General features: G+C 46.8%; 1 pseudogene; it reads left to right on the top strand.

Annotated features, from left to right (window-relative positions):
• The first annotated feature begins 87 nt into the window (after positions 1–87).
• LOC101152030 (nucleolar protein 56-like) lies at positions 88–2,804 on the top strand (annotated as a pseudogene).
• The last annotated feature ends 10,271 nt before the right edge of the window (positions 2,805–13,075 follow it).

Raw genomic sequence — 13,075 nt, 5'->3', positions numbered from 1 at the left:
GAGGCGTTCTCAACGCCGCGACTACCTTGAGTAAAACGAGGGAGATCTTGCGGGGAAAGTGTTTTCAGCTCACTTCTCCTACAGGGAATGAGCCCTCTCGCCTATCGCGGACACCGAGGAAACGCAGCAAAGATGGGCACCCGGGCTGCCCAGATCCTCTGGCAGCCTCGGGTGCTCGTCCACTTTGCTCCTCCTCCGCCTTTGCTGCCGCAGCCGCAGGTGCGCACCCCACCGCGTCCCTGCTTCCCTCCTCGAGCTCTTGTGGTCGAGCTCAGGTGGTCCTTGTTCTCCTCTCCATCCATCGTTTCTTGAGTCTCAAAACTGGAGCCACAACGTCCCCAAGATGAAATGCATGCTGGGTTTCAGCCACGGTGCCGGCCCAGGGGCTGGCGAAGGTAAGGACAGGCAGCGACCCACTTCCTGGGTCTTCATTTCTAAGAGCTGGGAATTCCACCTTCTCACCTCCTCACCTGGACCTAAATCCCCCCAGGCGGTACTGACCATTCTGTTTTTTTATCCACGTACGCTACTCTTCGTGTGACAGCCCTTGAAGGCAGAAGGAAAAGAAGATGTAAGAAGGGAGAATTTAAAAAACACTTTAAAAATTAATTAATCTGAATACTCAAAGTATCCCCAGGTCATGTATCCTTTTAAGATATGCCTACATCGGCACAGGCGGTGGCTCATGCCTGCAATCCCAGCACTTTGAGAGGCCGAGGCAGGCGGATCACCTGAGGCCAGGAGTTGGAAACCAGCCTGGCCAACATGGTGAAACCCCATCTCTACTAAAAATACAAAAATTAGCCGGGCGTGATGTCACGTGCCTGTAATCCTAGCTACTTGGGAGGCTGAGGCAGGAGAATCGCTTGAACCTGGGAGGTGGAAGTTGCAGTGAGCCGAGATTGCGCTACTGCACTCCAGCCTGGGCAACAGAGCAAGACTCCTTCTGAGGGAGGGGGTGGAGGGCGGGGGCGACGAATTATACAGGAAACTTTCTTGAACCTGAAGAGTCTGTTTTTTTTTTTAAGTTTTTATATCACAAATTTAATTTCCTTAGTAGTTACAAGGTTATAGAAAAATATATTTCATATTGAGTGAGTTGTGGTAGTTTGTGATCATCAAGGAATTAGTCCATCTCATCTAAGTTTTCAAATTTGTGTGTAAAGTGTTGTTCATAGTATTCATTTACCCTTTTGATGTCAGCAGAGTCTATAGTGATATACTCTTCTTTTTATTCTTGATATTGGTAATTTGTGTCATCTCTCTTCTTAAAAAATTATCAGTCCTCCTAGAGGTCTTCTTTTATTGACCTTTTAAAGGAACTAGCTTCTTGTTTGTTTTTCTATTTTGTGCGTGTGTGTTTAGTTCCATTTATTTTTGCTCATTTCCTTTCTTCTATTTGCTTTGGGTTATTTTGCCCTTTTCCCCACCTGAGTTCTTCAAGTAAGAGCTTAAAGGACTGATATGAGAATTTTTTCTTTTCTTTCTTTCTTTTTTTTTTTTTTTTTGGACGGGCTGGTCTCCAACTCCTGACCTCGTAATCCACGCACCTCGGCCTCCCAAAGTGCTGGGATTACAGGCGTGAGCCACGCACCTGGCTGACTTTTTTCTTTTCTAATGTATGCACTTAGTGCTGTAAATTTGTCTCTCAGAGATTAAGTTGTCTTGGAAGTTTTGATATATTGTGTTTTCATTTTTATTCAGGTTAATTTATTTTTTTGATCTCTACTAAGGCTTTCTCTTTGTCCTATGGAATATTTAGTAGTGTGTTGTTCATTTTCCAAGTGTTTGGATATCTTTGTTGTCTTTCTGTGACTGATTTTTAGTTTGATTTCATTGTGGTTAGGGATCATACCATGTCAGTCAATTCTTTTAAATTTGTTGAGGCCCAAGGTATGAGGTATGTTCTATCTTGATCTACGTTACGTATGAATTTGAAACGAATGCGTGTTCTGCTTTTCTTGTGTGGACTGTTCTATACATGTTGACTGAATTCTGTTGGCTGAAGATGATTTGGGGTTCTTCAATATCCTTGCAGATTTTCTGTGTAGTTGTTCTGTTATTATGAGAGAAATGGGGCGGGCGTGGTGGGTCACGTCTGTAATCCCAGCACTTTGGGAGGCCGAGGCGGGTGGATCATGAGGTCAGGAGATGGACACCATCCTGCCTAACATGGTGAAACGCCGTCTCTACTAAAAATACAAAAAATTAGCCGGGCGTGGTGGCGGGCGCCTGTAGTCCCAGTTACGCAGAGGCTGAGGCAGGAGAATGGCGTGAACCCGGGAGGCGGAGCTTGCAGTGAGCCAAGATTGCCCCACTGCACTCCAGCCTGGGCGACAGAGCGTGTGAGGAGAAGAGTGAAAAACCCAAAAAGAAGAAAAAGCAAAAGCCCCAGGAGGTTCATCAGGAGAATGGAATGGAAGACCCATCTATCTCTTTCTCCAAACCCAAGAAAAAGAAGTCTTTTTCCAAGGAGGAGTTGATGAGTAGCGATCTTGAAGAGACCGCTGGCAGCACCAGTCTTCCCAAGAGGAAGAAGTCTTCACCCAAGGAGGAAACAGTTAATGACACCGAAGAGTCAGGCCACAGAAGAAAAAGAGGAAATTCTCCAAAGAGGAGCTGGTCAGCAGTGGGCCTGAAGAGGCGGCTGGCAAGAGAACCTCCAAGAAGAAAAAGTTCCATAAAGCATCCCAGGAAGATTAGAATGCAAATGGACATTCTCTGGGAGGTGGGGCATACCATAGCCCAAGGTGACATTTCCCACCCTGTGCCGTGTTCCCCAATAAAAACAAATTCACAAAAAAGAGAGAGAGAGAAGTGAAGTCTCCAATGTAACTGCATTTGTCGATTTTTTTAATTCTATCTTTTTTGTTTTTTAAAATATTTATTTATGTATTACATTTATTTATTTATTTATGAGTCAGAGTCTCGCTCTGTCACCCAGGCTGGAGTGTAGTGCCACCATCTCGGCTCACTGCAACCTCCACCTCCCGGGTTCAAGCAATTCTCGAGCCTCAGCCTTCCTAGTAGCTGGGATTGCAGGTGCACGCCACTGCACCACCATGACCGGCTAATGTATGTATTTTTAGTAGAGACGGGTTTCACCATGTTGGCCAGGCTGGTTTCCAACTCCTGGCCTCAGGTGATCCGCCCACCTCGGCCTCCCAAAGTGCTGGGATTACAGGCGTGAGCCACTGCGCCCTGTCTGGGTTTTTTGTTTTGTTTTGTTTTGTTTTGTTTTGTTTTTTTTGAGACGGAGCCTTACTTTGTTGCCCAGGCTGGAGTGCAGTGGCACGATCTTGGCTCACTGCAACCTCCGCCTCCCAGGTTCAAGCAATTCTCCTGCCTCAGCCTCCCGAGTAGCTGGGACTACAGGGCGCACCACCACGCCCAGCTTTTTATTTTTTTATTATTTTTTTATTTTTAGTAGAGACGGGGTTTCACCATGTTGGTGAGGATGGTCTCAATCTCCTGACCTTGTGATCCGCCCGCCTCGGCCTCCCAAAGTGGTGGGATTACAGTCGTGAGCCAGCGCACCCGGTCCTGTTTTTTTTTTTTTCTTTACATGTTGCAGCTCTGCTGTTTGGTGTATACATATTTAGGATTGTTATGTCTTCTTGGTGGATTTTCTTTGCTCTTAAGTTTATATTAATACAGTCACTTTGGCTTTCTTTTGATTAACTTTTCCATGTAATATATTTTATCCCCTTAATTTCAGCCTGCTTATATAATTATATTTGAAATGAGTTTCTTTTAGACAGTGTATAGTTGGATTATGTTTTCTAATCTGTTCTGTCAATCTCTCCCTCCCTCCATTCCTTTCTTCCTTTTGCCCTCTCTCTTTCCTTCCTTTCTTTCTCTCTCGCTCCTTCCTTCTTTCTTCCTTCCTTTCTTTTCTTTCTTCCTTTATTTTCTTTCTATTTTTAATAGACGGGATCTTGTTTTGTTGACCAGACTGGAGTGCAGTGGCTATTCACCAGGGCAATCGTAGAGCACTGGGGCTTCCAACTCCTGACCTCAAGCTGTTTTCCTGCCTCCTCTTCAGCCTCCTGAGTAGGTGTAGCTGGGACTATAGATGCAGGCCAGCACGTCTGGCTCATGGTTTGTTTTGGGGTTTTTTGTTTTTTTTCTCATCCTTCTTTTAAAGTCGCTAAATAAAAATCATACCTGGATGTCTGGAAATGTCAGTTAACATGAAACATGTTGCTGCCATGAAGTGCCAGACAATTCTTTTTTAGTACCTAAAAAAGTGTCCCTCCTCTGAGAAGAGGACAAATAGTTCACAGATGTCTAAGACATTTTAACTGTAGTGAAACAGCAGCCATTTCCTCTGCTGTTTCCTGTGCGTCTAATCACTTCTGCTTTTATTTTCTTTCTTTCTTTTTTCTTTTCTTTTTTTTTTTTTTTTTTTAAGACGGAGTCTCGCTCTGTCTCCCAGGCTGGAGCGCAGTGGCGCGATCTCAGCTCACTGCAAGCTCCGCCTCTCGGGTTCACGCCATTCTCTGCCTCAGCCTCCTCGAGCAGCTGGGACCACAGGCGCCCGCCACCACACCAGGCTAATTTTTTGCATTTCTAGCAGAGACGGGGTTTCACTGTGTTAGCCAGGATGGTCTCGATCTCCTGACCTCGTGATCCGCCCGCCTCGGCCTCCCAAAGTGCTGGGACTACAGGCATGAGCCACCGCGCCCGGCTATGCTTTTATTTTCAAGGCACTAATCAAAATTTCTGGCCTACTGATGGCCCTATTTAAAGGGTTTGCAGGGCTATGATAGTTTCAAACCCTATACTTCCTGAAGACTAATAAAGAGGGAAGGGAGTTCTGTTTGTCAACTTTACTGTTTCTTTTCCTCCTTCCCTTCCTTCCATTCTTTCTTTTTCTCCTGTCACTCTCTTTTTTTTGCTGCTTTTCTCCAAAAAAGAACAACTTCACTATTTCTTTACCTACCAGAGCAGCCCCTCATTACCTCCTGACTCCGAGAAAGAAATTCTGTCTCTTTCAGATGTCCTTAGTTGATTGACTCACAAGCAAGGAGTGTGACAAGGAAAATAGAATAAAACACCTTCTAAATTCTAATACAAATTGAGAAAATTGTATCTTTGTCTCTGCCTTGCAACATTTAAAATGAAATGGGACCATCTGAGAAGCATATATTGTTCAAATCTTGGGATAATTTCAAAACATCTTTTCCTCAATGACGAATCAACAATACTGGAATACATATCATATATATGTATTATGTATTATATATATATATCAGACAAAGATTATTTCTCTAAACTATTTGATAATGATTTTCAGACATCATATCTTTTTATTCTTAAATACTTCAATGTGTATTTCTTACGAACAAGGTCAATTCCTTAACACAGCACAATTATCAAGTTCAGTAAATTTAACATTGATAAATGTGAATATAGTCTAATATAAAGTCTATTAAAAATTGTGTAATTGTACCAATAAAAACTTTTATAGAAATTTCTCTCCCAAGCTAGGATCCATTTCAGAATCACATATGAATCTAGTTGTCTTGACTCTTTATTGCCCTTTAATTTGGAACAGTTTCTTAATCTTCTTGTCTTTCACAACACCGACATGTTTTTGAAGAGTTTTTCCAGTGGTTTTGTGCAACGTTTCTTAATCTGTGTTAGCCATGATAAGATTACATCGGGTTATGGAATTTGGGAGAAATGTCACAGAAATCACGTTATTACCCTCTCTCACACCAAGAAGCATGAGCTGACTGAAGTTAGCTTGATCACTTGATTTTAAGTTTGTAATTACTGTTTCTTCCCTGAAAAATTATCATTTTCCTCATTGTAATTAATAAATAATCTACAGGGAAATACTCTGAGACTACGTAAATATCCTGATCCTCATCAAATTTTTACCTATACTTTAACATTGACTTACAAATTTTGCCTGCATCTATCATCATTCTGATGGTATTGTTTAAATGGGGATTTTTAAATTTTATCCTCACTTTGTTTGTTTGTTTGTTTGTTTTTTTGAGACGGAGTCTCGCTCTGTCACCCAGGCTGGAGTGCAGTGGCGCAATCTTGGCTCACTGCAAGCTCCGCCTCCCGGGTTCACGCCATTCTCCTGCCTCATCCTCCGGAGTAGCTGGGACTACAGGCACCCGCCACCACGCCCGGCCAATTTTTTGTATTTTTAGTGGAGAGGGGGCTTCACCGTGTTAGCCAGGATAGTGTCGATCTCCTGACCTCGTGATCCACCCGCCTCGGCCTCCCAAAGTGCTGGGATTAAAGGTGTGAGCCACTGCGCCGGGCCCTCACTTTCACATTTATCATTTGGCAAACCACTGTAAGGAAAATCGTCCCGTCCTCCATATTTATTTGTTTAAGTTCCCAAGAATGATAATCAGTTATTGTCATCACTGATGCTAAAAGTGTGTCAGATTTGGCCAGTGAGATTCCCTTCAAGCTGGCTTCTGTGTCCTTTTAAATCACCCCCGTCATTTCTGAGCACTTACATTCTGGCACGGCAAGATATCTTAGGTTCATCTTGCAGTTTCCCTGGCACAGTCCTGGAGTCTGTGTAGTTGACACTAATAGCTACTTTCTATTAGTATCTCCGGTTCCTTTTAGTGGGGAATCATATTTGAAAATCAGGATACAGAGTTATCTTTGCTCATTGCTTCTGAGGTATCATTTCTTCTAGGCCCAGTTAGCAGATAGATCTGTGGGGAAATTTTACAATTTCATATGTACAATTTCATACTGATGCCTCTAATTCCCATCAGTATCAACAGGACTATTCTTTACCTTCCTTCTTCTCCCACAGTGAGAGTCTGGTTCCAACAACAGACACTCGATTTCCCAATCCTAAAATTCACACAAAATATCAGAATTGCTACAGCCCTCATTCTACAAAAAATAATCCTGATACATAGAGTTTAAGATTTGTTCGATGTTCTTTTTGATCTCACAATTAGAACAACAATCTGTGTAAACCATTTTCTTATATCAGTTATTTCCCCTTCAATGTGGTTATGTTATTCTTTTGAAATGCAGTTAATTTGCCTCTATTTGTACTGAATTTTAGGGTATTTTCACACATACCTGAGTTTTATTTTTTGACTATGGGAAACTCTAAGATGCCTCCAAGAGTCAAAAGAAAAAAGTGTTTTTTGTTTTTTTTTTTTTTTACTTTTTATTTTTATTTTTTTTATTTTTTATTGATCATTCTTGGGTGTTTCTCGCAGAGGGGGATTTGGCAGGGTTACAGGACAATAGTGGAGGGAAGGTCAGTGATAAACAAGTGAACAAAGGTCTCTGGTTTTCCTAGGCAGAGGACCCTGCGGCCTTCCGCAGTGTTTGTGTCCCTGGGTACTTGAGATTAGGGAGTGGTGATGGCTCTTAAGGAGCATGCTGCCTTCAAGCATCTGTTTAACAAAGCACATCTTGCACCGCCCTTAATCCATTCAACCCTGAGTGGATACAGCACATGTTTCAGAGAGCACAGGGTTGGGGGTAGGGTCACAGATCAACAGGATCCCAAGGCAGAAGAATTTTTTCTTAGTACAGAACAAAGTGAAAAGTCTCCCATGTCTACCTCTTTCTACACAGACACGGCAACCATCCGATTTCTCAATCTTTTCCCCACCTTTCCCCCCTTTCCATTCCACAAAACCGCCATTGTCATCATGGCCCGTTCTCAATGAGCTGTTGGGTACACCTCCCAGACGGGGTGGTGGCCGGGCAGAGGGGCTCCTCACTTCCCAGTAGGGGCGGCCGGGCAGAGGCGCCCCTCACCTCCGGGATGGGGTGGCTGGCCAGGTGGGGGGCTGAACCCCCACCTCCCTCCCGGACGGGGCGGCTGGCCAGGCGGGGGGCTGAACCCCCACCTCCCTCCCGGACAGGGCGGCAGGCTGGGCGGTGGGCTGACCCCCCCACCTCCCTCCCGGAGGGAGCGGCTGGCCGGGCAGAGGGGCTCCTCACTTCCCAGTAGGGGCGGCCGGGCAGAGGCGCCCCTCACCTCCCGGACGGGGCGGCTGGCCAGGCGGGGGGCTAACCCCCCCACCTCCCTCCCGGATGGGGCGGCTGGCCGGGCGGGGGGCTGACCCCCCCACCTCCCTCCCGGACGGGGCGGCTGGCCGGGCGGGGGGGTTGACCCCCCCACCTCCCTCCCGGACGGAGCGGCTGGCCGGGCAGAGGGGCTCCTCACTTCCCAGTAGGGGCGGCTGGGCAGAGGCGCCCCTCACCTCTCGGACCGGGTGGCCGGCCAGGCGGGGGGCTAACCCCCCCACCTCCCTCCCGGACGGGGCGGCTGGCCAGGCGGGGGGCTGACCCCCCACCTCCATCCCGGACGAGGTGGCTGCCGGGCGGAGACGCTCATGACTTCCCAGACGGGGTGGCTGCTGGGCGGAGGGGCTCCTCACTTCTCGGGCGGGGCGGCTGCCGGGCGGAGGGGCTCCTCACTTCTCAGATGGGGCGGTTGCCAGGCAGAGGGTCTCCTCACTTCTCAGACGGGGCGGCCGGGCAGAGACGCTCCTCACATCCTGGACGGGGCGGCAGGGCAGAGGTGCTCCCCATATCTCAGACGATGGGCAGCCGGGCAGAGACGCTCCTCACTTCCCAGATGTGATGGCGGCTGGGAAGAGGCGCTCCTCGTTTCCTAGATGGGATGGCGGCCGGGCAGAGACGCTCCTCACTTTCCAGACTGGGCAGCCAGGCAGAGGGGCTCCTCACATCTCGGACGATGGGCGGCCAAGCGGAGACGCTCCTCACTTCCCAGACGGGGCGGCAGCCGGGCAGAGGCTGCAATCTCGGCACTTTGGGAGGCCAAGGCAGGCGGCTGGGAGGTGGTTGTAGCGGGCCGAGATCACGCCACTGCACTCCAGCCTGGGCACCATTGAGCACCGAGTGAACGAGACTCCGTCTGCAATCCCGGCACCTCGGGAGGCCGAGGCTGGCAGATCACTCGCGGTTAGGAGCTGGAGACCAGCCCGGCCAACACAGCGAAACCCCGTCTCCACCAAAAAAATACGAAAACCAGTCAGGCGTGGCGGCGCGCGCCTGCAATCGCAGGCACTCGGCAGGCTGAGGCAGGAGAATCAGGCAGGGAGGTTGTAGTGAGCTGAGATGGCAGCAGTACCGTCCAGCTTCGGTTCGGCATCAGAGGGAGACCGTGGAAAGAGCGGGAGAGGGAGACCGTGGGGAGAGGGAGAGGGAGAAGGAGAGGGAGAGGGAGAGGGAGAGGGAGAGGGAGAGCAGAAAAAAGTTATAATCAGAAAATTTGCAAGAGAATGTTGTATGCCACGGGTCACTCAAGGGATAGAGTGGAATTATGCTCCAGAAAGTCTAATATGATGGGGAGACCACTTTGGGGTGAGTTGATCTTGGACTGACCACAAATCAGGAACATCAGGAACAATGCCTTTCTTTTTACCACAAGATATCTTTCTCCTGGTGTACCCATGCCCGAGAGAGAGAGAGAGAGAGAGAGAGAGAGAGAGAGAGAGAGAGAGAGAGAGAGAGGGCGCTTAGTGTCGGGAATTCATAAACAGTGGAATTGGAAACATACATTGATTGTCTTGGTGACATAGAGCACAGACTCAGGCAACGGAGATCACCAAAGCATTTTCCCAAGCTCCTGATCTCCTGAGGGGGTATAGCTCAGGGATAGAGCACGTGGTTAGCATGCATGAGGTCCTGCGTTCAACTTCCAGTATTTCCACTCTTTTTTTTTCCTATGAGCCACCTTAGGAAGTTCTCCATGATATTCCCCACCTATTCAAGGGGATTGTGTTGGCCTCTGCATTTCTCTCATACAGGGAGCTAATTCGTGTTCATTCACTTACAGTTCTTTGTTGCTTAGAATTATCCCCCTGTCCTAATTAGTTCCACAAATCACTAATGTGGATCACACACGATAGAAGCAAGTAGTATTCCTTGCCAACCCGCCAATTTCCAGTTTAAATAAAATAGTCAGAAACCATTGAATTCTGTGACCTAAGTCTGATTTCAGATCAGAAGGTTAAGGCTCAAGTTCTTTTGTGTTTCTTACTTTCTTCTAACTGCTTCCTCACCTAGGTTGCAAAAGTCCTGCCAGCTTTCACTAAAAGATTCCACTACAAGTGGCTGATGATTGCTGGTGATGTGCTGGTGATCACTTTTTCCGTTAGAGACCCACAAATTCTGAAACTGAATCCAAGCTATTTAACTACAAACATAACGACAAATGACAAATATAATGACAAATGAGGAAAATATCTCAATCACCTCGGCTGAAATTTAGCAGGGAGAAAATTACTTCTCTTGGTTCTTTAAGGAAGTTTCTGGTCTGAAATGCCAAGCTCTCTGAACTCCAGAGTCCAAGATCCATCTAGGGTAAAAGCTCCTTTCTTCATTTTTTTTCTTTTTTTTCTTTCTTGAGATGAAGCCTCACTCTGTTGCCCAGGCTGGACTGCAGTGGAGCGATCTTGGCTCACTGCAAGCTCCGCCTTCTGGGTTCAAGCAATTCTCCTGCCTCAGCCTCCCGAATAGCTGGAAATACAGGCACTTGCCACCACGTCTGGCTAATTTTTTGTATTTTTAGTAGAGATGGGGTTTCACTATGTTTGCCAGGCTGGTCTCAATCTCCTGACCTCGGGATCTGCCCACCTTGGCCTCCCAAAGTGCCGGGATTACAGACGTGAGCCACTGCGCCCAGCCAAAACCTCATTTCTTTGTTTTGTTTTGTTTTTTTAATAAGTAAAAATAATGAACTTTTATTCTCCCAATCCCAATGGATCCTTTTCTACCTCACTGTACTTACTTTCAAGGAATAACTTCCTTCTTAGCTACTGAACATCCCATATCTCCAGATTAGAACTCTGCACAATTTCTAATTCTGATATCACAGTGCTAAGCAGAAATTCACAGAGGGATACTTGGCAAGCATCTTCACACTATTTTGTTAAAAGAAAATCTCCTTTTATTTTCCGCTCTATTTCATCAAAGGATTAAAAATTAAGTTACTAAACACCTAGAAGGCAGAAAACAGCCTCTTTCTCCATGTGCAGAAGCCAAACAACCCAGTGGGGCTTCTGTATGCATCATCTCTTTTACTCACTTTCTAAAGCCTGTAACCGTCCACCATCTACCAGGCGATCACAAACCACCCCTTAAGTCAATTTTGAGGTTAACCCACCTGACTTGAGAGGGATTCACCTGTACCACCTCTGCAGCTGTAATGTGAGAAATAAACTCATCCATCTAAACCCAAAGAATGGACTCAAGAGACCCGGAGAACAGCGAAAGTGAGACTTTTAATGACGGTCCTGAGAGATCAAGATCGGGTGTCTGGCGTGCAGGCACACCCAGAACAGTTTCAACAAGCAATTTGTCCCCTAGTGCGCAAGTCCCTCCCCAGGTTCCTCATAGGCTGAGTGCTATGAGGTTACAATTTTCTCGGCGTTTGCCTACTGATTGTTAGGCAAAGGCTTTAGGTGTCTATTTTTTAGGGTTGTCTTGCTGCATTTTGTTGCAGCCCACAATGCATTGCAATCCTGGTTAGCTCAAGGGCTCTTTAAGTGTTTGACTTATGACCTAAGTAGCTAGGCAGGCTGATAAGAACAGACAAAGTGAGCTATTTTGCAGACTAGTAAACTTATATCTTAGACTAAACTGTTTTTGTTTGGGTGAAGGCAACTAAGGATGGGGGATGGGAAGGGGGAGGAAAGAGGGGGGCGACAAGCAGGCATCCGCTATCCAAGCAGGGACCTAGTATACCCTGTTTCTTCTGTACTTTGCTGACCTAAGCCAATTAAGGCACTTTGTCTTGGAAATAGACCACTGTATACATTATTTCCTTCAGGAATAGCACTAAGGAAAAGGTGGCTGCACACGTAGTTAACACCGATTGTACCGCGACTTTGTAGTAACTAACCTTGTTTTTAGACTCTCCCTTAATCGCCTAGCCTTGTTTCCACATGAATAGGCTCTTCCTTAGCTGAGAAAGCCAGAAGTACTCCTTCTGGCTCCTTCATTTACAAAACGTCAAGGACTCCTTACCCACCCCCTTCCTCAAGCAGTTAACTTGTGTAAGCTGACTCTCAACATATCAAAGAGTCCAATTAACTGATAAGGTACTGAAGCAAGCAATTTACGAAGTTACCAGGATTTCGCTCAAGAGATAACACCATAAAGCCTTGAGTTTGTGTCCGGCAGAGCCCCCATACCTAACGCCTTATGATAGATTTAGAGCCCCTGCACCTGGAACTGTTTGTTTCCCTGTAACCATTTGTCTTTTTAATTTTTTTGCATGCTTTTACTTCTGTAGAATTGCTGCAACTAAGCTCCCCCTCCCCTTTCTAAACCAAAGTATGAAGGAAAATCAAGCCCCTTCCTCGGAGCCGAGAGAATTTCGAGCGTTAGTCGTCTCTCGGTCGCCGGCTAATGAAGGACTCTTAAATTCGTCTTGAAGTGTGGCGTTTCTCTAACTCGCTCGGGTACAACATTTGGAAGCCCCAGCGAGATATATTCGCCACTGGGCGAGAGCCGGGCTCGCTCCGGGCTCCCCCGGAGGGACGGCCGGCTTATAGGCGAGGAGCCACCTGAAAAAATTTTTTCCAGGTCCCCGAAAGGCGACCGTCTTGCGGAGGACAGCGGATCGACTACCGTGTGTGTGTGCCCACAAAATTCAACCTCTGAGTCCTCAGCTTCTGACTCCGGGGTCAGGTAAGTTAGATTTGACTTCTGTTTGGTGAGAGGGAGGCAGCCCTGACGAGGGAATCCCTATCTTTGACACTGCCCGCTTTTCCAGGACGCTGGAGGACAGAGCCCTGGTTTTTCTGTTAGGCGTCTTTTGGTTCTGGTTTGGTGAGAGGGAGGCAGCCCTGACGACGGTGTCCCTCTCTTTGACTCTATCCATACTCCAGGACGCTGGAGGATAGAGCCCTGGTTTCTGGCAGGCCGGCCTCTCCATTAAGAGTAGTCTCTCACTCTCTCCTCCTCTCTTTCTTTCTCTCCCCCTTGCTCTATCTCTTCTCCTCCTCTCGTTCAGGTCTTCTGGGACCTTTGTTTAGAACGGGAAATAAGAAAAATTGTTATAAACTCTTTGTGAATGTGTGCA

This window comes from Gorilla gorilla, chromosome 5 (genome assembly GCF_029281585.2).
Source record: "Gorilla gorilla gorilla isolate KB3781 chromosome 5, NHGRI_mGorGor1-v2.1_pri, whole genome shotgun sequence".
NCBI classification, from domain to species: Eukaryota; Metazoa; Chordata; class Mammalia; order Primates; family Hominidae; genus Gorilla; species Gorilla gorilla.
The sequence above is the reverse complement of the archived record's forward strand: the minus strand, read 5'-3'. Positions and strand labels throughout refer to the sequence as shown.